The sequence below is a fragment of the Astatotilapia calliptera genome, chromosome 18 (assembly GCF_964374335.1).
Source record: "Astatotilapia calliptera chromosome 18, fAstCal68.1, whole genome shotgun sequence".
NCBI lineage: Eukaryota > Metazoa > Chordata > Actinopteri > Cichliformes > Cichlidae > Astatotilapia > Astatotilapia calliptera.
Window position 1 is genome coordinate 36,697,094 of NC_137439.1, and position 22,500 is coordinate 36,719,593.

Below are 22,500 nucleotides of genomic sequence, written 5' to 3' on the forward strand. Positions count from 1 at the left end.
TAAGCCAAGCTAGGTAGGTGCTAGTGGAAAAGGGCTATTAGAGATCACAAACTCTGATCGAAATTGAGGCCATTCAATTTTGGTGTAAAGACGTTAAACTACATATGTGAAGGTCTCGTAATGGTTTCACCTCTGCTGATAATTACCCACGCCTTTTTTCCACCCCTTGGCTCATGTGATGTGTTTCATAGTTGGTCAACGACCCTGGTAAAGACAACCCGCTCTGGGTTTTAAATACCTGGGACTCTCCAACGTTTAGTTTTAGATCTAACGAAGGTTCTCAGAGGAGAGGTGAAAGGTCTTCAAGGCACTTAGAGAATTCCAGCTGCTTTCTTTCAAAGCTCATCAGACTACCATGACGTGGATGACTGGGAACCCTTTTTTCTCATTCACTGTGTGCAGTCCCTCTGGAGTCATCCCTGTTGGAGCTTGTCAGTAGCAAAGGCCTGAAGATACAAAAATGAATACTGAAGAGAGCTTAACACCATTCCTGCTTGAATTTGAAGGCCGATTTAAGTCTATCCTTTCAGAGTTCCAGACTTAAATACAGGCTTCCTGTGGCTCGTTGGTCTAGGCGTATGATTCTCGCTTTGGGTGCGAGAGGTCCCGGGTTCAAATCCCGGACGAGCCCCCTTAAAATCACAAGCTCTTAGCTTCATGGAATTCTTTGGAAAGACACATTCCTTCTGGGGCATTGTAAATGTGTTGTGTGCCAAACCGTTCAATGTGATCTGGGACACCAATTTGTCTTTCTAAAACAACGTTTGTGAAGGAGTCACTCTCATGAGTCATTGAGTGATGCCATTGACTGCACAGTCCCTGCCACGCAATCTGTATATGTCACATTTTGAGATTGCCTTGGAAACCTTACTGGGCAGGTACTAAAAAATACCTGTAACCAGGTACTATCACCTAATGGAAACTTTAAAGATCGAGCTGAGTCAAGTTAAGCCAAGCTAGGTAGGTGCTAGTGGAAAAGGGCTATTAGAGATCACAAACTCTGATCGAAATTGAGGCCATTCAATTTCGGTGTAAAGACGTTAAACTACATATGTGAAGGTCTCGTAATGGTTTCACCTCTGCTGATAATTACCCACGCCTTTTTTCCACCCCTTGGCTCATGTGATGTGTTTCATAGTTGGTCAACGACCCTGGTAAAGACAACCCCATCTAGGGTTTAAATACCTGGGACTCTCCAACATTTAGTTTTAGATCTAACGAAGGTTCTCAGAGGAGAGGTGAAAGGTCTTCAAGGCACTTAGAGAATTCCAGCTGCTTTCTTTCAAAGCTCATCAGACTACCATGACGTGGATGACTGGGAACCCTTTTTTCTCATTCACTGTGTGCAGTCCCTCTGGAGTCATCCCTGTTGGAGCTTGTCAGTAGCAAAGGCCTGAAGGTACAAAAATGAATACTGAAGAGAGCTTAACACCATTCCTGCTTGAATTTGAAGACCGATTTAAGTCTATCCTTTCAGAGTTCCAGTCTTAAACACAGGCTTCCTGTGGCTCGTTGGTCTAGGCGTATGATTCTCGCTTTGGGTGCGAGAGGTCCCGGGTTCAAATCCCGGACGATCCCCCTTAAAATCACAAGCTCTTAGCTTCATGGAATTCTTTGGAAAGACACATTCCTTCTGGGGCATTGTAAATGTGTTGTGTGCCAAACCGTTCAATGTGATCTGGGACACCAATTTGTCTTTCTAAAACAACGTTTGTGAAGGAGTCACTCTCATGAGTCATTGAGTGATGCCATTGACTGCACAGTCCCTGCCACGCAATCTGTATATGTCACATTTTGAGATTGCCTTGGAAACCTTACTGGGCAGGTACTAAAAAATACCTGTAACCAGGTACTATCACCTAATGGAAACTTTAAAGATCGAGCTGAGTCAAGTTAAGCCAAGCTAGGTAGGTGCTAGTGGAAAAGGGCTATTAGAGATCACAAACTCTGATCGAAATTGAGGCCATTCAATTTCGGTGTAAAGACGTTAAACTACATATGTGAAGGTCTCATAATGGTTTCACCTCTGCTGATATTTACCCACGCCTTTTTTCCACCCCTTGGCTCATGTGATGTGTTTCATAGTTGGTCAACGACCCTGGTAAAGACAACCCGCTCTGGGTTTTAAATACCTGGGACTCTCCAACGTTTAGTTTTAGATCTAACGAAGGTTCTCAGAGGAGAGGTGAAAGGTCTTCAAGGCACTTAGAGAATTCCAGCTGCTTTCTTTCAAAGCTCATCAGACTACCATGACGTGGATGACTGGGAACCCTTTTTTCTCATTCACTGTGTGCAGTCCCTCTGGAGTCATCCCTGTTGGAGCTTGTCAGTAGCAAAGGCCTGAAGGTACAAAAATGAATACTGAAGAGAGCTTAACACCATTCCTGCTTGAATTTGAAGGCCGATTTAAGTCTATCCTTTCAGAGTTCCAGACTTAAACACATGCTACCTGTGGCTCGTTGGTCTAGGCGTATGATTCTCGCTTAGGGTGCGAGAGGTCCCGGGTTCAAATCCCGGACGAGCCCCCTTAACATCACAAGCTCTAAGCTTCATGGAATTCTTTGGTAAGACACATTCCTTCTGGGGCATTGTAAATGTGTTGTGTGCCAAACCGTTCAATGTGATCTGGGACACCAATTTGTCTTTCTAAAACAACGTTTGTGAAGGAGTCACTCTCATGAGTCATTGAGTGATGCCATTGACTGCACAGTCCCTGCCACGCAATCTGTATATGTCACATTTTGAGATTGCCTTGGAAACCTTACTGGGCAGGTACTAAAAAATACCTGTAACCAGGTACTATCACCTAATGGAAACTTTAAAGATCGAGCTGAGTCAAGTTAAGCCAAGCTAGGTAGGTGCTAGTGGAAAAGGGCTATTAGAGATCACAAACTCTGATCGAAATTGAGGCCATTCAATTTCGGTGTAAAGACGTTAAACTACATATGTGAAGGTCTCATAATGGTTTCACCTCTGCTGATAATTACCCACGCCTTTTTTCCACCCCTTGGCTCATGTGATGTGTTTCATAGTTGGTCAACGACCCTGGTAAAGACAACCCCATCTAGGGTTTAAATACCTGGGACTCTCCAACATTTAGTTTTAGATCTAACGAAGGTTCTCAGAGGAGAGGTGAAAGGTCTTCAAGGCACTTAGAGAATTCCAGCTGCTTTCTTTCAAAGCTCATCAGACTACCATGACGTGGATGACTGGGAACCCTTTTTTCTCATTCACTGTGTGCAGTCCCTCTGGAGTCATCCCTGTTGGAGCTTGTCAGTAGCAAAGGCCTGAAGGTACAAAAATGAATACTGAAGAGAGCTTAACACCATTCCTGCTTGAATTTGAAGGCCGATTTAAGTCTATCCTTTCAGAGTTCCAGACTTAAACACATGCTTCCTGTGGCTCGTTGGTCTAGGCGTATGATTCTCGCTTAGGGTGCGAGAGGTCCCGGGTTCAAATCCCGGACCAACCCCCTGAACATCACAAGCTCTTAGCTTCATGGAATTCTTTGGAAAGACACATTCCTTCTGGGGCATTGTAAATGTGTTGTGTGCCAAACCGCTCAATGTGATGTGTGACACCAATTTGTCTTTCTAAAACAAGGTTTGTGAAGGAGTCACTCTCATGAGTCATTGAGTGATGCCATTGACTGCACAGTCCCTGCCACGCAATCTGTATATGTCACATTTTGAGATTGCCTTGGAAACCTTACTGGGCAGGTACTAAAAAATACCTGTAACCAGGTACTATCACCTAATGGAAACTTTAAAGATCGAGCTGAGTCAAGTTAAGCCAAGCTAGGTAGGTGCTAGTGGAAAAGGGCTATTAGAGATCACAAACTCTGATCAAAATTGAGGCCATTCAATTTCGGTGTAAAGACGTTAAACTACATATGTGAAGGTCTCATAATGGTTTCACCTGAAACCTCTGCTGATATTTACCCACGCCTTTTTTCCACCCCTTGGCTCATGTGATGTGTTTCATAGTTGGTCAACGACCCTGGCAAAGACAACCCGCTCTGGGTTTTAAATACCTGGGACTCTCCAACGTTTAGTTTTAGATCTAACGAAGGTTCTCAGAGGAGAGGTGAAAGGTCTTCAAGGCACTTAGAGAATTCCAGCTGCTTTCTTTCAAAGCTCATCAGACTACCATGACGTGGATGACTGGGAACCCTTTTTTCTCATTCACTGTGTGCAGTCCCTCTGGAGTCATCCCTGTTGGAGCTTGTCAGTAGCAAAGGCCTGAAGGTACAAAAATGAATACTGAAGAGAGCTTAACACCATTCCTGCTTGAATTTGAAGGCCGATTTAAGTCTATCCTTTCAGAGTTCCAGACTTAAACACATGCTTCCTGTGGCTCGTTGGTCTAGGCGTATGATTCTCGCTTAGGGTGCGAGAGGTCCCGGGTTCAAATCCCGGACGAGCCCCCTGAACATCACAAGCTCTAAGCTTCATGGAATTCTTTGGTAAGACACATTCCTTCTGGGGCATTGTAAATGTGTTGTGTGCCAAACCGTTCAATGTGATGTGTGACACCAATTTGTCTTTCTAAAACAACGTTTGTGAAGGAGTCACTCTCATGAGTCATTGAGTGATGCCATTGACTGCACAGTCCCTGCCACGCAATCTGTATATGTCACATTTTGAGATTGCCTTGGAAACCTTACTGGGCAGGTACTAAAAAATACCTGTAACCAGGTACTATCACCTAATGGAAACTTTAAAGATCGAGCTGAGTCAAGTTAAGCCAAGCTAGGTAGGTGCTAGTGGAAAAGGGCTATTAGAGATCACAAAGTCTGATCGAAATTGAGGCCATTCAATTTCGGTGTAAAGACGTTAAACTACATATGTGAAGGTCTCATAATGGTTTCACCTCTGCTGATAATTACCCACGCCTTTTTTCCACCCCTTGGCTCATGTGATGTGTTTCATAGTTGGTCAACGACCCTGGTAAAGACAACCCCATCTAGGGTTTAAATACCTGGGACTCTCCAACATTTAGTTTTAGATCTAACGAAGGTTCTCAGAGGAGAGGTGAAAGGTCTTCAAGGCACTTAGAGAATTCCAGCTGCTTTCTTTCAAAGCTCATCAGACTACCATGACGTGGATGACTGGGAACCCTTTTTTCTCATTCACTGTGTGCAGTCCCTCTGGAGTCATCCCTGTTGGAGCTTGTCAGTAGCAAAGGCCTGAAGGTACAAAAATGAATACTGAAGAGAGCTTAACACCATTCCTGCTTGAATTTGAAGACCGATTTAAGTCTATCCTTTCAGAGTTCCAGACTTAAACACAGGCTTCCTGTGGCTCGTTGGTCTAGGCGTATGATTCTCGCTTTGGGTGCGAGAGGTCCCGGGTTCAAATCCCGGACGAGCCCCCTTAAAATCACAAGCTCTTAGCTTCATGGAATTCTTTGGAAAGACACATTCCTTCTGGGGCATTGTAAATGTGTTGTGTGCCAAACCGTTCAATGTGATCTGGGACACCAATTTGTCTTTCTAAAACAACGTTTGTGAAGGAGTCACTCTCATGAGTCATTGAGTGATGCCATTGACTGCACAGTCCCTGCCACGCAATCTGTATATGTCACATTTTGAGATTGCCTTGGAAACCTTACTGGGCAGGTACTAAAAAATACCTGTAACCAGGTACTATCACCTAATGGAAACTTTAAAGATCGAGCTGAGTCAAGTTAAGCCAAGCTAGGTAGGTGCTAGTGGAAAAGGGCTATTAGAGATCACAAAGTCTGATCGAAATTGAGGCCATTCAATTTCGGTGTAAAGACGTTAAACTACATATGTGAAGGTCTCATAATGGTTTCACCTGAAACCTCTGCTGATATTTACCCACGCCTTTTTTCCACCCCTTGGCTCATGTGATGTGTTTCATAGTTGGTCAACGACCCTGGCAAAGACAACCCGCTCTGGGTTTTAAATACCTGGGACTCTCCAACGTTTAGTTTTAGATCTAACGAAGGTTCTCAGAGGAGAGGTGAAAGGTCTTCAAGGCACTTAGAGAATTCCAGCTGCTTTCTTTCAAAGCTCATCAGACTACCATGACGTGGATGACTGGGAACCCTTTTTTCTCATTCACTGTGTGCAGTCCCTCTGGAGTCATCCCTGTTGGAGCTTGTCAGTAGCAAAGGCCTGAAGGTACAAAAATGAATACTGAAGAGAGCTTAACACCATTCCTGCTTGAATTTGAAGGCCGATTTAAGTCTATCCTTTCAGAGTTCCAGACTTAAACACATGCTTCCTGTGGCTCGTTGGTCTAGGCGTATGATTCTCGCTTAGGGTGCGAGAGGTCCCGGGTTCAAATCCCGGACGAGCCCCCTGAACATCACAAGCTCTAAGCTTCATGGAATTCTTTGGTAAGACACATTCCTTCTGGGGCATTGTAAATGTGTTGTGTGCCAAACCGTTCAATGTGATGTGTGACACCAATTTGTCTTTCTAAAACAACGTTTGTGAAGGAGTCACTCTCATGAGTCATTGAGTGATGCCATTGACTGCACAGTCCCTGCCACGCAATCTGTATATGTCACATTTTGAGATTGCCTTGGAAACCTTACTGGGCAGGTACTAAAAAATACCTGTAACCAGGTACTATCACCTAATGGAAACTTTAAAGATCGAGCTGAGTCAAGTTAAGCCAAGCTAGGTAGGTGCTAGTGGAAAAGGGCTATTAGAGATCACAAACTCTGATCGAAATTGAGGCCATTCAATTTCGGTGTAAAGACGTTAAACTACATATGTGAAGGTCTCATAATGGTTTCACCTCTGCTGATAATTACCCACGCCTTTTTTCCACCCCTTGGCTCATGTGATGTGTTTCATAGTTGGTCAACGACCCTGGTAAAGACAACCCCATCTAGGGTTTAAATACCTGGGACTCTCCAACGTTTAGTTTTAGATCTAACGAAGGTTCTCAGAGGAGAGGTGAAAGGTCTTCAAGGCACTTAGAGAATTCCAGCTGCTTTCTTTCAAAGCTCATCAGACTACCATGACGTGGATGACTGGGAACCCTTTTTTCTCATTCACTGTGTGCAGTCCCTCTGGAGTCATCCCTGTTGGAGCTTGTCAGTAGCAAAGGCCTGAAGGTACAAAAATGAATACTGAAGAGAGCTTAACACCATTCCTGCTTGAATTTGAAGGCCGATTTAAGTCTATCCTTTCAGAGTTCCAGACTTAAACACAGGCTTCCTGTGGCTCGTTGGTCTAGGCGTATGATTCTCGCTTAGGGTGCGAGAGGTCCCGGGTTCAAATCCTGGACGAGCCCCCTTAAAATCACAAGCTCTTAGCTTCATGGAATTCTTTGGTAAGACACATTCCTTCTGGGGCATTGTAAATGTGTTGTGTGCCAAACCGTTCAATGTGATCTGGGACACCAATTTGTCTTTCTAAAACAACGTTTGTGAAGGAGTCACTCTCATGAGTCATTGAGTGATGCCATTGACTGCACAGTCCCTGCCACGCAATCTGTATATGTCACATTTTGAGATTGCCTTGGAAACCTTACTGGGCAGGTACTAAAAAATACCTGTAACCAGGTATTATCACCTAATGGAAACTTTAAAGATCGAGCTGAGTCAACTTAAGCCAAGCTAGGTAGGTGCTAGTGGAAAAGGGCTATTAGAGATCACAAACTCTGATCGAAATTGAGGCCATTCAATTTCGGTGTAAAGACGTTAAACTACATATGTCAAGGTCTCATAATGGTTTCACCTCTGCTGATAATTACCCACGCCTTTTTTCACACCTTGGCTCATGTGATGTGTTTCATAGTTGGTCAACGACCCTGGTAAAGACAACCCCATCTAGGGTTTAAATACCTGGGACTCTCCAACATTTAGTTTTAGATCTAACGAAGGTTCTCAGAGGAGAGGTGAAAGGTCTTCAAGGCACTTAGAGAATTCCAGCTGCTTTCTTTCAAAGCTCATCAGACTACCATGACGTGGATGACTGGGAACCCTTTTTTCTCATTCACTGTGTGCAGTCCCTCTGGAGTCATCCCTGTTGGAGCTTGTCAGTAGCAAAGGCCTGAAGGTACAAAAATGAATACTGAAGAGAGCTTAACACCATTCCTGCTTGAATTTGAAGGCCGATTTAAGTCTATCCTTTCAGAGTTCCAGACTTAAACACATACTTCCTGTGGCTCGTTGGTCTAGGCATATGATTCTTGCTTAGGGTGCGAGAGGTCCCGTGTTCAAATCCCGGACGAGCCCCCTTAAACTCACAAGCTCTTAGCTTCATGGAATTCTTTGGAAAGACACATTCCTTCTGGGGCATTGTAAATGTGTTGTGTGCCAAACCTTTCTATGTCATCTGTGACATCAACTTGTATTTCTAAAATAACGGTGATGATTTTGTGAAGGAGTCACTCTCATGAGTCATTGAGTGATGCCATTGACTGCACAGTCCCTGCCACGCAATCTGTATATGTCACATTTTGAGATTGCCTTGGAAACCTTACTGGGCAGGTACTAAAAAAATACCTGTAACCAGGTACTATCACCTAATGGAAACTTTAAAGATCGAGCTGAGTCAAGTTAAGCCAAGCTAGGTAGGTGCTAGTGGAAAAGGGCTATTAGAGATCACAAAGTCTGATCGAAATTGAGGCCATTCAATTTCGGTGTAAAGACGTTAAACTACATATGTCAAGGTCTCATAATGGTTTCACCTCTGCTGATAATTACCCATGCCTTTTTTCCACCCCTTGGCTCATGTGATGTGTTTCATAGTTGGTCAACGACCCTGGTAAAGACAACCCGCTCTGGGTTTTAAATACCTGGGACTCTCCAACGTTTAGTTTTAGATCTAATGAAGGTTCTCAGAGGAGAGGTGAAAGGTCTTCAAGGCACTTAGAGAATTCCAGCTGCTTTCTTTCAAAGCTCATCAGACTACCATGACGTGGATGACTGGGAACCCTTTTTTCTTATTCACTGTGTGCAGTCCCTCTGGAGTCATCCCTGTTGGAGCTTGTCAGTAGCAAAGGCCTGAAGGTACAAAAATGAATACTGAAGAGAGCTTAACACCATTCCTGCTTGAATTTGAAGGCCGATTTAAGTCTATCCTTTCAGAGTTCCAGACTTAAACACATGCTTCCTGTGGCTCGTTGGTCTAGGCGTATGATTCTCGCTTAGGGTGCGAGAGGTCCCGGGTTCAAATCCCGGACGAGCCCCCTTAAGATCACAAGCTCTTACCTTCATGGAATTCTTTGGAAAGACACATTCCTTCTGGGGCATTGTAAATGTGTTGTGTGCCAAACCGTTCAATGTGATCTGGGACACCAATTTGTCTTTCTAAAACAACGTTTGTGAAGGAGTCACTCTCATGAGTCATTGAGTGATGCCATTGACTGCACAGTCCCTGCCACGCAATCTGTATATGTCACATTTTGAGATTGCCTTGGAAACCTTACTGGGCAGGTACTAAAAAAATACCTGTAACCAGGTACTATCACCTAATGGAAACTTTAAAGATCGAGCTGAGTCAACTTAAGCCAAGCTAGGTAGGTGCAAGTGGAAAAGCGTTAGAGATCACAAACTCTGATCAAATTGAGGCCATTCAATTTCGGTGTAAAGACGTTAAACTACATATGTGAAGGTCTCATAATGGTTTCACCTCTGCTGATAATTACCCACGCCTTTTTTCCACCCCTTGGCTCATGTGATGTGTTTCATAGTTGGTCAACGACCCTGGTAAAGACAACCCGCTCTGGGTTTTAAATACCTGGGACTCTCCAACGTTTAGTTTTAGATCTAACGAAGGTTCTCAGAGGAGAGGTGAAAGGTCTTCAAGGCACTTAGAGAATTCCAGCTGCTTTCTTTCAAAGCTCATCAGACTACCATGACGTGGATGACTGGGAACCCTTTTTTCTCATTCACTGTGTGCAGTCCCTCTGGAGTCATCCCTGTTGGAGCTTGTCAGTAGCAAAGGCCTGAAGGTACAAAAATGAATACTGAAGAGAGCTTAACACCATTCCTGCTTGAATTTGAAGGCCGATTTAAGTCTATCCTTTCAGAGTTCCAGACTTAAACACATGCTTCCTGTGGCTCGTTGGTCTAGGCGTATGATTCTCGCTTAGGGTGCGAGAGGTCCCGGGTTCAAATCCCGGACGAGCCCCCTGAACATCACAAGCTCTAAGCTTCATGGAATTCTTTGGTAAGACACATTCCTTCTGGGGCATTGTAAATGTGTTGTGTGCCAAACCGTTCAATGTGATGTGTGACACCAATTTGTCTTTCTAAAACAACGTTTGTGAAGGAGTCACTCTCATGAGTCATTGAGTGATGCCATTGACTGCACAGTCCCTGCCACGCAATCTGTATATGTCACATTTTGAGATTGCCTTGGAAACCTTACTGGGCAGGTACTAAAAAATACCTGTAACCAGGTACTATCACCTAATGGAAACTTTAAAGATCGAGCTGAGTCAAGTTAAGCCAAGCTAGGTAGGTGCTAGTGGAAAAGGGCTATTAGAGATCACAAACTCTGATCGAAATTGAGGCCATTCAATTTCGGTGTAAAGACGTTAAACTACATATGTCAAGGTCTCATAATGGTTTCACCTCTGCTGATAATTACCCACGCCTTTTTTCCACCCCTTGGCTCATGTGATGTGTTTCATAGTTGGTCAACGACCCTGGTAAAGACAACCCCATCTAGGGTTTAAATACCTGGGACTCTCCAACGTTTAGTTTTAGATCTAACGAAGGTTCTCAGAGGAGAGGTGAAAGGTCTTCAAGGCACTTAGAGAATTCCAGCTGCTTTCTTTCAAAGCTCATCAGACTACCATGACGTGGATGACTGGGAACCCTTTTTTCTCATTCACTGTGTGCAGTCCCTCTGGAGTCATCCCTGTTGGAGCTTGTCAGTAGCAAAGGCCTGAAGGTACAAAAATGAATACTGAAGAGAGCTTAACACCATTCCTGCTTGAATTTGAAGGCCGATTTAAGTCTATCCTTTCAGAGTTCCAGACTTAAATACAGGCTTCCTGTGGCTCGTTGGTCTAGGCGTATGATTCTCGCTTTGGGTGCGAGAGGTCCCGGGTTCAAATCCCGGACGAGCCCCCTTAAAATCACAAGCTCTTAGCTTCATGGAATTCTTTGGAAAGACACATTCCTTCTGGGGCATTGTAAATGTGTTGTGTGCCAAACCGTTCAATGTGATCTGGGACACCAATTTGTCTTTCTAAAACAATGTTTGTGAAGGAGTCACTCTCATGAGTCATTGAGTGATGCCATTGACTGCACAGTCCCTGCCACGCAATCTGTATATGTCACATTTTGAGATTGCCTTGGAAACCTTACTGGGCAGGTACTAAAAAATACCTGTAACCAGGTACTATCACCTAATGGAAACTTTAAAGATCGAGCTGAGTCAAGTTAAGCCAAGCTAGGTAGGTGCTAGTGGAAAAGGGCTATTAGAGATCACAAACTCTGATCGAAATTGAGGCCATTCAATTTCGGTGTAAAGACGTTAAACTACATATGTGAAGGTCTCATAATGGTTTCACCTCTGCTGATATTTACCCACGCCTTTTTTCCACCCCTTGGCTCATGTGATGTGTTTCATAGTTGGTCAACGACCCTGGTAAAGACAACCCGCTCTGGGTTTTAAATACCTGGGACTCTCCAACGTTTAGTTTTAGATCTAACGAAGGTTCTCAGAGGAGAGGTGAAAGGTCTTCAAGGCACTTAGAGAATTCCAGCTGCTTTCTTTCAAAGCTCATCAGACTACCATGACGTGGATGACTGGGAACCCTTTTTTCTCATTCACTGTGTGCAGTCCCTCTGGAGTCATCCCTGTTGGAGCTTGTCAGTAGCAAAGGCCTGAAGGTACAAAAATGAATACTGAAGAGAGCTTAACACCATTCCTGCTTGAATTTGAAGGCCGATTTAAGTCTATCCTTTCAGAGTTCCAGACTTAAACACAGGCTTCCTGTGGCTCGTTGGTCTAGGCGTATGATTCTCGCTTAGGGTGCGAGAGGTCCCGGGTTCAAATCCTGGACGAGCCCCCTTAAAATCACAAGCTCTTAGCTTCATGGAATTCTTTGGTAAGACACATTCCTTCTGGGGCATTGTAAATGTGTTGTGTGCCAAACCGTTCAATGTGATCTGGGACACCAATTTGTCTTTCTAAAACAACGTTTGTGAAGGAGTCACTCTCATGAGTCATTGAGTGATGCCATTGACTGCACAGTCCCTGCCACGCAATCTGTATATGTCACATTTTGAGATTGCCTTGGAAACCTTACTGGGCAGGTACTAAAAAATACCTGTAACCAGGTATTATCACCTAATGGAAACTTTAAAGATCGAGCTGAGTCAACTTAAGCCAAGCTAGGTAGGTGCTAGTGGAAAAGGGCTATTAGAGATCACAAACTCTGATCGAAATTGAGGCCATTCAATTTCGGTGTAAAGACGTTAAACTACATATGTCAAGGTCTCATAATGGTTTCACCTCTGCTGATAATTACCCACGCCTTTTTTCACACCTTGGCTCATGTGATGTGTTTCATAGTTGGTCAACGACCCTGGTAAAGACAACCCCATCTAGGGTTTAAATACCTGGGACTCTCCAACATTTAGTTTTAGATCTAACGAAGGTTCTCAGAGGAGAGGTGAAAGGTCCTCAAGGCACTTAGAGAATTCCAGCTGCTTTCTTTCAAAGCTCATCAGACTACCATGACGTGGATGACTGGGAACCCTTTTTTCTCATTCACTGTGTGCAGTCCCTCTGGAGTCATCCCTGTTGGAGCTTGTCAGTAGCAAAGGCCTGAAGGTACAAAAATGAATACTGAAGAGAGCTTAACACCATTCCTGCTTGAATTTGAAGGCCGATTTAAGTCTATCCTTTCAGAGTTCCAGACTTAAACACAGGCTTCCTGAGGCTCGTTGGTCTAGGCGTATGATTCTCGCTTTGGGTGCGAGAGGTCCTGGGTTCAAATCCTGGACGAGCCCCCTTAAAATCACAAGCTCTTACCTTCATGGAATTCTTTGGTAAGACACATTCCTTCTGGGGCATTGTAAATGTGTTGTGTGCCAAACCGTTCAATGTGATCTGGGACACCAATTTGTCTTTCTAAAACAACGTTTGTGAAGGAGTCACTCTCATGAGTCATTGAGTGATGCCATTGACTGCACAGTCCCTGCCACGCAATCTGTATATGTCTCATTTTGAGATTGCCTTGGAAACCTTACTGGGCAGGTACTAAAAAATACCTGTAACCAGGTACTATCACCTAATGGAAACTTTAAAGATCGAGCTGAGTCAAGTTAAGCCAAGCTAAGTAGGTGCTAGTGGAAAAGGGCTATTAGAGATCACAAACTCTGATCGAAATTGAGGCCATTCAATTTCGGTGTAAAGACGTTAAACTACATATGTGAAGGTCTCATAATGGTTTCACCTCTGCTGATAATTACCCACGCCTTTTTTCACACCTTGGCTCATGTGATGTGTTTCATAGTTGGTCAACGACCCTGGTAAAGACAACCCCATCTAGGGTTTAAATACCTGGGACTCTCCAACATTTAGTTTTAGATCTAACGAAGGTTCTCAGAGGAGAGGTGAAAGGTCTTCAAGGCACTTAGAGAATTCCAGCTGCTTTCTTTCAAAGCTCATCAGACTACCATGACGTGGATGACTGGGAACCCTTTTTTCTCATTCACTGTGTGCAGTCCCTCTGGAGTCATCCCTGTTGGAGCTTGTCAGTAGCAAAGGCCTGAAGGTACAAAAATGAATACTGAAGAGAGCTTAACACCATTCCTGCTTGAATTTGAAGGCCGATTTAAGTCTATCCTTTCAGAGTTCCAGACTTAAACACATACTTCCTGTGGCTCGTTGGTCTAGGCGTATGATTCTTGCTTAGGGTGCGAGAGGTCCCGGGTTCAAATCCCGGACGAGCCCCCTTAAAATCACAAGCTCTTACCTTCATGGAATTCTTTGGTAAGACACATTCCTTCTGGGGCATTGTAAATGTGTTGTGTGCCAAACCTTTCTATGTCATCTGTGACATCAACTTGTATTTCTAAAATAACGTTGATGATTTTGTGAAGGAGTCACTCTCATGACTCATTGAGTGATGCCATTGACTGCACAGTCCCTGCCACGCAATCTGTATATGTCACATTTTGAGATTGCCTTGGAAACCTTACTGGGCAGGTACTAAAAAAATACCTGTAACCAGGTACTATCACCTAATGGAAACTTTAAAGATCGAGCTGAGTCAAGTTAAGCCAAGCTAGGTAGGTGCTAGTGGAAAAGGGCTATTAGAGATCACAAAGTCTGATCGAAATTGAGGCCATTCAATTTCGGTGTAAAGACGTTAAACTACATATGTGAAGGTCTCATAATGGTTTCACCTCTGCTGATAATTACCCACGCCTTTTTTCACACCTTGGCTCATGTGATGTGTTTCATAGTTGGTCAACGACCCTGGTAAAGACAACCCCATCTAGGGTTTAAATACCTGGGACTCTCCAACATTTAGTTTTAGATCTAACGAAGGTTCTCAGAGGAGAGGTGAAAGGTCTTCAAGGCACTTAGAGAATTCCAGCTGCTTTCTTTCAAAGCTCATCAGACTACCATGACGTGGATGACTGGGAACCCTTTTTTCTCATTCACTGTGTGCAGTCCCTCTGGAGTCATCCCTGTTGGAGCTTGTCAGTAGCAAAGGCCTGAAGGTACAAAAATGAATACTGAAGAGAGCTTAACACCATTCCTGCTTGAATTTGAAGGCCGATTTAAGTCTATCCTTTCAGAGTTCCAGACTTAAACACATACTTCCTGTGGCTCGTTGGTCTAGGCGTATGATTCTTGCTTAGGGTGCGAGAGGTCCCGTGTTCAAATCCCGGACGAGCCCCCTTAAACTCACAAGCTCTTAGCTTCATGGAATTCTTTGGAAAGACACATTCCTTCTGGGGCATTGTAAATGTGTTGTGTGCCAAACCTTTCTATGTCATCTGTGACATCAACTTGTATTTCTAAAATAACGGTGATGATTTTGTGAAGGAGTCACTCTCATGAGTCATTGAGTGATGCCATTGACTGCACAGTCCCTGCCACGCAATCTGTATATGTCACATTTTGAGATTGCCTTGGAAACCTTACTGGGCAGGTACTAAAAAAATACCTGTAACCAGGTACTATCACCTAATGGAAACTTTAAAGATCGAGCTGAGTCAAGTTAAGCCAAGCTAGGTAGGTGCTAGTGGAAAAGGGCTATTAGAGATCACAAAGTCTGATCGAAATTGAGGCCATTCAATTTCGGTGTAAAGACGTTAAACTACATATGTGAAGGTCTCATAATGGTTTCACCTCTGCTGATAATTACCCATGCCTTTTTTCCACCCCTTGGCTCATGTGATGTGTTTCATAGTTGGTCAACGACCCTGGTAAAGACAACCCGCTCTGGGTTTTAAATACCTGGGACTCTCCAACGTTTAGTTTTAGATCTAATGAAGGTTCTCAGAGGAGAGGTGAAAGGTCTTCAAGGCACTTAGAGAATTCCAGCTGCTTTCTTTCAAAGCTCATCAGACTACCATGACGTGGATGACTGGGAACCCTTTTTTCTCATTCACTGTGTGCAGTCCCTCTGGAGTCATCCCTGTTGGAGCTTGTCAGTAGCAAAGGCCTGAAGGTACAAAAATGAATACTGAAGAGAGCTTAACACCATTCCTGCTTGAATTTGAAGGCCGATTTAAGTCTATCCTTTCAGAGTTCCAGACTTAAACACATACTTCCTGTGGCTCGTTGGTCTAGGCGTATGATTCTTGCTTAGGGTGCGAGAGGTCCCGTGTTCAAATCCCGGACGAGCCCCCTTAAACTCACAAGCTCTTAGCTTCATGGAATTCTTTGGAAAGACACATTCCTTCTGGGGCATTGTAAATGTGTTGTGTGCCAAACCTTTCTATGTCATCTGTGACATCAACTTGTATTTCTAAAATAACGGTGATGATTTTGTGAAGGAGTCACTCTCATGAGTCATTGAGTGATGCCATTGACTGCACAGTCCCTGCCACGCAATCTGTATATGTCACATTTTGAGATTGCCTTGGAAACCTTACTGGGCAGGTACTAAAAAAATACCTGTAACCAGGTACTATCACCTAATGGAAACTTTAAAGATCGAGCTGAGTCAAGTTAAGCCAAGCTAGGTAGGTGCTAGTGGAAAAGGGCTATTAGAGATCACAAAGTCTGATCGAAATTGAGGCCATTCAATTTCGGTGTAAAGACGTTAAACTACATATGTGAAGGTCTCATAATGGTTTCACCTCTGCTGATAATTACCCATGCCTTTTTTCCACCCCTTGGCTCATGTGATGTGTTTCATAGTTGGTCAACGACCCTGGTAAAGACAACCCGCTCTGGGTTTTAAATACCTGGGACTCTCCAACGTTTAGTTTTAGATCTAATGAAGGTTCTCAGAGGAGAGGTGAAAGGTCTTCAAGGCACTTAGAGAATTCCAGCTGCTTTCTTTCAAAGCTCATCAGACTACCATGACGTGGATGACTGGGAACCCTTTTTTCTTATTCACTGTGTGCAGTCCCTCTGGAGTCATCCCTGTTGGAGCTTGTCAGTAGCAAAGGCCTGAAGGTACAAAAATGAATACTGAAGAGAGCTTAACACCATTCCTGCTTGAATTTGAAGGCCGATTTAAGTCTATCCTTTCAGAGTTCCAGACTTAAACACATGCTTCCTGTGGCTCGTTGGTCTAGGGGTATGATTCTCGCTTTGCGTGCGAGACGTCCGGGTTTCAAATCCTGGACGAGCCCCCTTAAAATCACAACCTCTTACCTTCATGGAATTCTTTGGAAAGACACATTCCTTCTGGGGCATTGTAAATGTGTTGTGTGCCAAACCGTTCAATGTGATCTGGGACACCAATTTGTCTTTCTAAAACAACGTTTGTGAAGGAGTCACTCTCATGAGTCATTGAGTGATGCCATTGACTGCACAGTCCCTGCCACGCAATCTGTATATGTCACATTTTGAGATTGCCTTGGAAACCTTACTGGGCAGGTACTAAAAAATACCTGTAACCAGGTACTATCACCTAATGGAAACTTTAAAGATCGAGCTGAGTCAAGTTAAGCCAAGCTAGGTAGGTGCTAGTGGAAAAGGGCTATTAGAGATCACAAACTCTGATCGAAATTGAGGCCATTCAATTTCGGTGTAAAGACGTTAAACTACATATGTGAAGGTCTCATAATGGTTTCACCTGAAACCTCTGCTGATATTTACCCACGCCTTTTTTCCACCCCTTGGCTCATGTGATGTGTTTCATAGTTGGTCAACGACCCTGGCAAAGACAACCCGCTCTGGGTTTTAAATACCTGGGACTCTCCAACGTTTAGTTTTAGATCTAACGAAGGTTCTCAGAGGAGAGGTGAAAGGTCTTCAAGGCACTTAGAGAATTCCAGCTGCTTTCTTTCAAAGCTCATCAGACTACCATGACGTGGATGACTGGGAACCCTTTTTTCTCATTCACTGTGTGCAGTCCCTCTGGAGTCATCCCTGTTGGAGCTTGTCAGTAGCAAAGGCCTGAAGGTACAAAAATGAATACTGAAGAGAGCTTAACACCATTCCTGCTTGAATTTGAAGGCCGATTTAAGTCTATCCTTTCAGAGTTCCAGACTTAAACACATGCTTCCTGTGGCTCGTTGGTCTAGGCGTATGATTCTCGCTTAGGGTGCGAGAGGTCCCGGGTTCAAATCCCGGACGAGCCCCCTGAACATCACAAGCTCTAAGCTTCATGGAATTCTTTGGTAAGACACATTCCTTCTGGGGCATTGTAAATGTGTTGTGTGCCAAACCGTTCAATGTGATGTGTGACACCAATTTGTCTTTCTAAAACAACGTTTGTGAAGGAGTCACTCTCATGAGTCATTGAGTGATGCCATTGACTGCACAGTCCCTGCCACGCAATCTGTATATGTCACATTTTGAGATTGCCTTGGAAACCTTACTGGGCAGGTACTAAAAAATACCTGTAACCAGGTACTATCACCTAATGGAAACTTTAAAGATCGAGCTGAGTCAAGTTAAGCCAAGCTAGGTAGGTGCTAGTGGAAAAGGGCTATTAGAGATCACAAACTCTGATCGAAATTGAGGCCATTCAATTTCGGTGTAAAGACGTTAAACTACATATGTCAAGGTCTCATAATGGTTTCACCTCTGCTGATAATTACCCACGCCTTTTTTCCACCCCTTGGCTCATGTGATGTGTTTCATAGTTGGTCAACGACCCTGGTAAAGACAACCCCATCTAGGGTTTAAATACCTGGGACTCTCCAACGTTTAGTTTTAGATCTAACGAAGGTTCTCAGAGGAGAGGTGAAAGGTCTTCAAGGCACTTAGAGAATTCCAGCTGCTTTCTTTCAAAGCTCATCAGACTACCATGACGTGGATGACTGGGAACCCTTTTTTCTCATTCACTGTGTGCAGTCCCTCTGGAGTCATCCCTGTTGGAGCTTGTCAGTAGCAAAGGCCTGAAGGTACAAAAATGAATACTGAAGAGAGCTTAACACCATTCCTGCTTGAATTTGAAGGCCGATTTAAGTCTATCCTTTCAGAGTTCCAGACTTAAATACAGGCTTCCTGTGGCTCGTTGGTCTAGGCGTATGATTCTCGCTTTGGGTGCGAGAGGTCCCGGGTTCAAATCCCGGACGAGCCCCCTTAAAATCACAAGCTCTTAGCTTCATGGAATTCTTTGGAAAGACACATTCCTTCTGGGGCATTGTAAATGTGTTGTGTGCCAAACCGTTCAATGTGATCTGGGACACCAATTTGTCTTTCTAAAACTATGTTTGTGAAGGAGTCACTCTCATGAGTCATTGAGTGATGCCATTGACTGCACAGTCCCTGCCACGCAATCTGTATATGTCACATTTTGAGATTGCCTTGGAAACCTTACTGGGCAGGTACTAAAAAATACCTGTAACCAGGTACTATCACCTAATGGAAACTTTAAAGATCGAGCTGAGTCAAGTTAAGCCAAGCTAGGTAGGTGCTAGTGGAAAAGGGCTATTAGAGATCACAAACTCTGATCGAAATTGAGGCCATTCAATTTCGGTGTAAAGACGTTAAACTACATATGTGAAGGTCTCATAATGGTTTCACCTCTGCTGATATTTACCCACGCCTTTTTTCCACCCCTTGGCTCATGTGATGTGTTTCATAGTTGGTCAACGACCCTGGTAAAGACAACCCGCTCTGGGTTTTAAATACCTGGGACTCTCCAACGTTTAGTTTTAGATCTAACGAAGGTTCTCAGAGGAGAGGTGAAAGGTCTTCAAGGCACTTAGAGAATTCCAGCTGCTTTCTTTCAAAGCTCATCAGACTACCATGACGTGGATGACTGGGAACCCTTTTTTCTCATTCACTGTGTGCAGTCCCTCTGGAGTCATCCCTGTTGGAGCTTGTCAGTAGCAAAGGCCTGAAGGTACAAAAATGAATACTGAAGAGAGCTTAACACCATTCCTGCTTGAATTTGAAGGCCGATTTAAGTCTATCCTTTCAGAGTTCCAGACTTAAACACAGGCTTCCTGTGGCTCGTTGGTCTAGGCGTATGATTCTCGCTTAGGGTGCGAGAGGTCCCGGGTTCAAATCCTGGACGAGCCCCCTTAAAATCACAAGCTCTTAGCTTCATGGAATTCTTTGGTAAGACACATTCCTTCTGGGGCATTGTAAATGTGTTGTGTGCCAAACCGTTCAATGTGATCTGGGACACCAATTTGTCTTTCTAAAACAACGTTTGTGAAGGAGTCACTCTCATGAGTCATTGAGTGATGCCATTGACTGCACAGTCCCTGCCACGCAATCTGTATATGTCACATTTTGAGATTGCCTTGGAAACCTTACTGGGCAGGTACTAAAAAATACCTGTAACCAGGTATTATCACCTAATGGAAACTTTAAAGATCGAGCTGAGTCAACTTAAGCCAAGCTAGGTAGGTGCTAGTGGAAAAGGGCTATTAGAGATCACAAACTCTGATCGAAATTGAGGCCATTCAATTTCGGTGTAAAGACGTTAAACTACATATGTCAAGGTCTCATAATGGTTTCACCTCTGCTGATAATTACCCACGCCTTTTTTCACACCTTGGCTCATGTGATGTGTTTCATAGTTGGTCAACGACCCTGGTAAAGACAACCCCATCTAGGGTTTAAATACCTGGGACTCTCCAACATTTAGTTTTAGATCTAACGAAGGTTCTCAGAGGAGAGGTGAAAGGTCCTCAAGGCACTTAGAGAATTCCAGCTGCTTTCTTTCAAAGCTCATCAGACTACCATGACGTGGATGACTGGGAACCCTTTTTTCTCATTCACTGTGTGCAGTCCCTCTGGAGTCATCCCTGTTGGAGCTTGTCAGTAGCAAAGGCCTGAAGGTACAAAAATGAATACTGAAGAGAGCTTAACACCATTCCTGCTTGAATTTGAAGGCCGATTTAAGTCTATCCTTTCAGAGTTCCAGACTTAAACACAGGCTTCCTGAGGCTCGTTGGTCTAGGCGTATGATTCTCGCTTTGGGTGCGAGAGGTCCTGGGTTCAAATCCTGGACGAGCCCCCTTAAAATCACAAGCTCTTACCTTCATGGAATTCTTTGGTAAGACACATTCCTTCTGGGGCATTGTAAATGTGTTGTGTGCCAAACCGTTCAATGTGATCTGGGACACCAATTTGTCTTTCTAAAACAACGTTTGTGAAGGAGTCACTCTCATGAGTCATTGAGTGATGCCATTGACTGCACAGTCCCTGCCACGCAATCTGTATATGTCTCATTTTGAGATTGCCTTGGAAACCTTACTGGGCAGGTACTAAAAAATACCTGTAACCAGGTACTATCACCTAATGGAAACTTTAAAGATCGAGCTGAGTCAAGTTAAGCCAAGCTAAGTAGGTGCTAGTGGAAAAGGGCTATTAGAGATCACAAACTCTGATCGAAATTGAGGCCATTCAATTTCGGTGTAAAGACGTTAAACTACATATGTGAAGGTCTCATAATGGTTTCACCTCTGCTGATAATTACCCACGCCTTTTTTCACACCTTGGCTCATGTGATGTGTTTCATAGTTGGTCAACGACCCTGGTAAAGACAACCCCATCTAGGGTTTAAATACCTGGGACTCTCCAACATTTAGTTTTAGATCTAACGAAGGTTCTCAGAGGAGAGGTGAAAGGTCTTCAAGGCACTTAGAGAATTCCAGCTGCTTTCTTTCAAAGCTCATCAGACTACCATGACGTGGATGACTGGGAACCCTTTTTTCTCATTCACTGTGTGCAGTCCCTCTGGAGTCATCCCTGTTGGAGCTTGTCAGTAGCAAAGGCCTGAAGGTACAAAAATGAATACTGAAGAGAGCTTAACACCATTCCTGCTTGAATTTGAAGGCCGATTTAAGTCTATCCTTTCAGAGTTCCAGACTTAAACACATACTTCCTGTGGCTCGTTGGTCTAGGCGTATGATTCTTGCTTAGGGTGCGAGAGGTCCCGGGTTCAAATCCCGGACGAGCCCCCTTAAAATCACAAGCTCTTACCTTCATGGAATTCTTTGGTAAGACACATTCCTTCTGGGGCATTGTAAATGTGTTGTGTGCCAAACCTTTCTATGTCATCTGTGACATCAACTTGTATTTCTAAAATAACGTTGATGATTTTGTGAAGGAGTCACTCTCATGACTCATTGAGTGATGCCATTGACTGCACAGTCCCTGCCACGCAATCTGTATATGTCACATTTTGAGATTGCCTTGGAAACCTTACTGGGCAGGTACTAAAAAAATACCTGTAACCAGGTACTATCACCTAATGGAAACTTTAAAGATCGAGCTGAGTCAAGTTAAGCCAAGCTAGGTAGGTGCTAGTGGAAAAGGGCTATTAGAGATCACAAAGTCTGATCGAAATTGAGGCCATTCAATTTCGGTGTAAAGACGTTAAACTACATATGTGAAGGTCTCATAATGGTTTCACCTCTGCTGATAATTACCCACGCCTTTTTTCACACCTTGGCTCATGTGATGTGTTTCATAGTTGGTCAACGACCCTGGTAAAGACAACCCCATCTAGGGTTTAAATACCTGGGACTCTCCAACATTTAGTTTTAGATCTAACGAAGGTTCTCAGAGGAGAGGTGAAAGGTCTTCAAGGCACTTAGAGAATTCCAGCTGCTTTCTTTCAAAGCTCATCAGACTACCATGACGTGGATGACTGGGAACCCTTTTTTCTCATTCACTGTGTGCAGTCCCTCTGGAGTCATCCCTGTTGGAGCTTGTCAGTAGCAAAGGCCTGAAGGTACAAAAATGAATACTGAAGAGAGCTTAACACCATTCCTGCTTGAATTTGAAGGCCGATTTAAGTCTATCCTTTCAGAGTTCCAGACTTAAACACATACTTCCTGTGGCTCGTTGGTCTAGGCGTATGATTCTTGCTTAGGGTGCGAGAGGTCCCGTGTTCAAATCCCGGACGAGCCCCCTTAAACTCACAAGCTCTTAGCTTCATGGAA

General features: G+C 43.9%; 12 non-coding genes across 12 annotated transcripts; all 12 read left to right on the forward strand.

The window, feature by feature from the left end:
- Positions 1–559: 559 nt before the first annotated feature.
- Positions 560–631, forward strand: trnap-ugg (transfer RNA proline (anticodon UGG)). Its single transcript has one exon. It is a non-coding gene; the product is annotated as a tRNA-Pro (tRNA).
- Positions 632–2,453: 1,822 nt separating this feature from the next.
- Positions 2,454–2,525, forward strand: trnap-agg (transfer RNA proline (anticodon AGG)). Its single transcript has one exon. It is a non-coding gene; the product is annotated as a tRNA-Pro (tRNA).
- A 1,829-nt stretch (positions 2,526–4,354) lies between these two features.
- trnap-agg (transfer RNA proline (anticodon AGG)) lies at positions 4,355–4,426 on the forward strand. The gene has a single exon. It is a non-coding gene; the product is annotated as a tRNA-Pro (tRNA).
- An 875-nt stretch (positions 4,427–5,301) lies between these two features.
- trnap-ugg (transfer RNA proline (anticodon UGG)) lies at positions 5,302–5,373 on the forward strand. Its single transcript has one exon. It is a non-coding gene; the product is annotated as a tRNA-Pro (tRNA).
- Positions 5,374–6,255: 882 nt separating this feature from the next.
- On the forward strand, positions 6,256–6,327 carry trnap-agg (transfer RNA proline (anticodon AGG)). The gene has a single exon. It is a non-coding gene; the product is annotated as a tRNA-Pro (tRNA).
- A 2,777-nt stretch (positions 6,328–9,104) lies between these two features.
- On the forward strand, positions 9,105–9,176 carry trnap-agg (transfer RNA proline (anticodon AGG)). Its single transcript has one exon. It is a non-coding gene; the product is annotated as a tRNA-Pro (tRNA).
- An 872-nt stretch (positions 9,177–10,048) lies between these two features.
- trnap-agg (transfer RNA proline (anticodon AGG)) lies at positions 10,049–10,120 on the forward strand. Its single transcript has one exon. It is a non-coding gene; the product is annotated as a tRNA-Pro (tRNA).
- An 875-nt stretch (positions 10,121–10,995) lies between these two features.
- trnap-ugg (transfer RNA proline (anticodon UGG)) lies at positions 10,996–11,067 on the forward strand. The gene has a single exon. It is a non-coding gene; the product is annotated as a tRNA-Pro (tRNA).
- A 2,767-nt stretch (positions 11,068–13,834) lies between these two features.
- trnap-agg (transfer RNA proline (anticodon AGG)) lies at positions 13,835–13,906 on the forward strand. Its single transcript has one exon. It is a non-coding gene; the product is annotated as a tRNA-Pro (tRNA).
- A 3,749-nt stretch (positions 13,907–17,655) lies between these two features.
- On the forward strand, positions 17,656–17,727 carry trnap-agg (transfer RNA proline (anticodon AGG)). Its single transcript has one exon. It is a non-coding gene; the product is annotated as a tRNA-Pro (tRNA).
- An 875-nt stretch (positions 17,728–18,602) lies between these two features.
- On the forward strand, positions 18,603–18,674 carry trnap-ugg (transfer RNA proline (anticodon UGG)). The gene has a single exon. It is a non-coding gene; the product is annotated as a tRNA-Pro (tRNA).
- Positions 18,675–21,441: 2,767 nt separating this feature from the next.
- On the forward strand, positions 21,442–21,513 carry trnap-agg (transfer RNA proline (anticodon AGG)). The gene has a single exon. It is a non-coding gene; the product is annotated as a tRNA-Pro (tRNA).
- Positions 21,514–22,500: the final 987 nt, after the last annotated feature.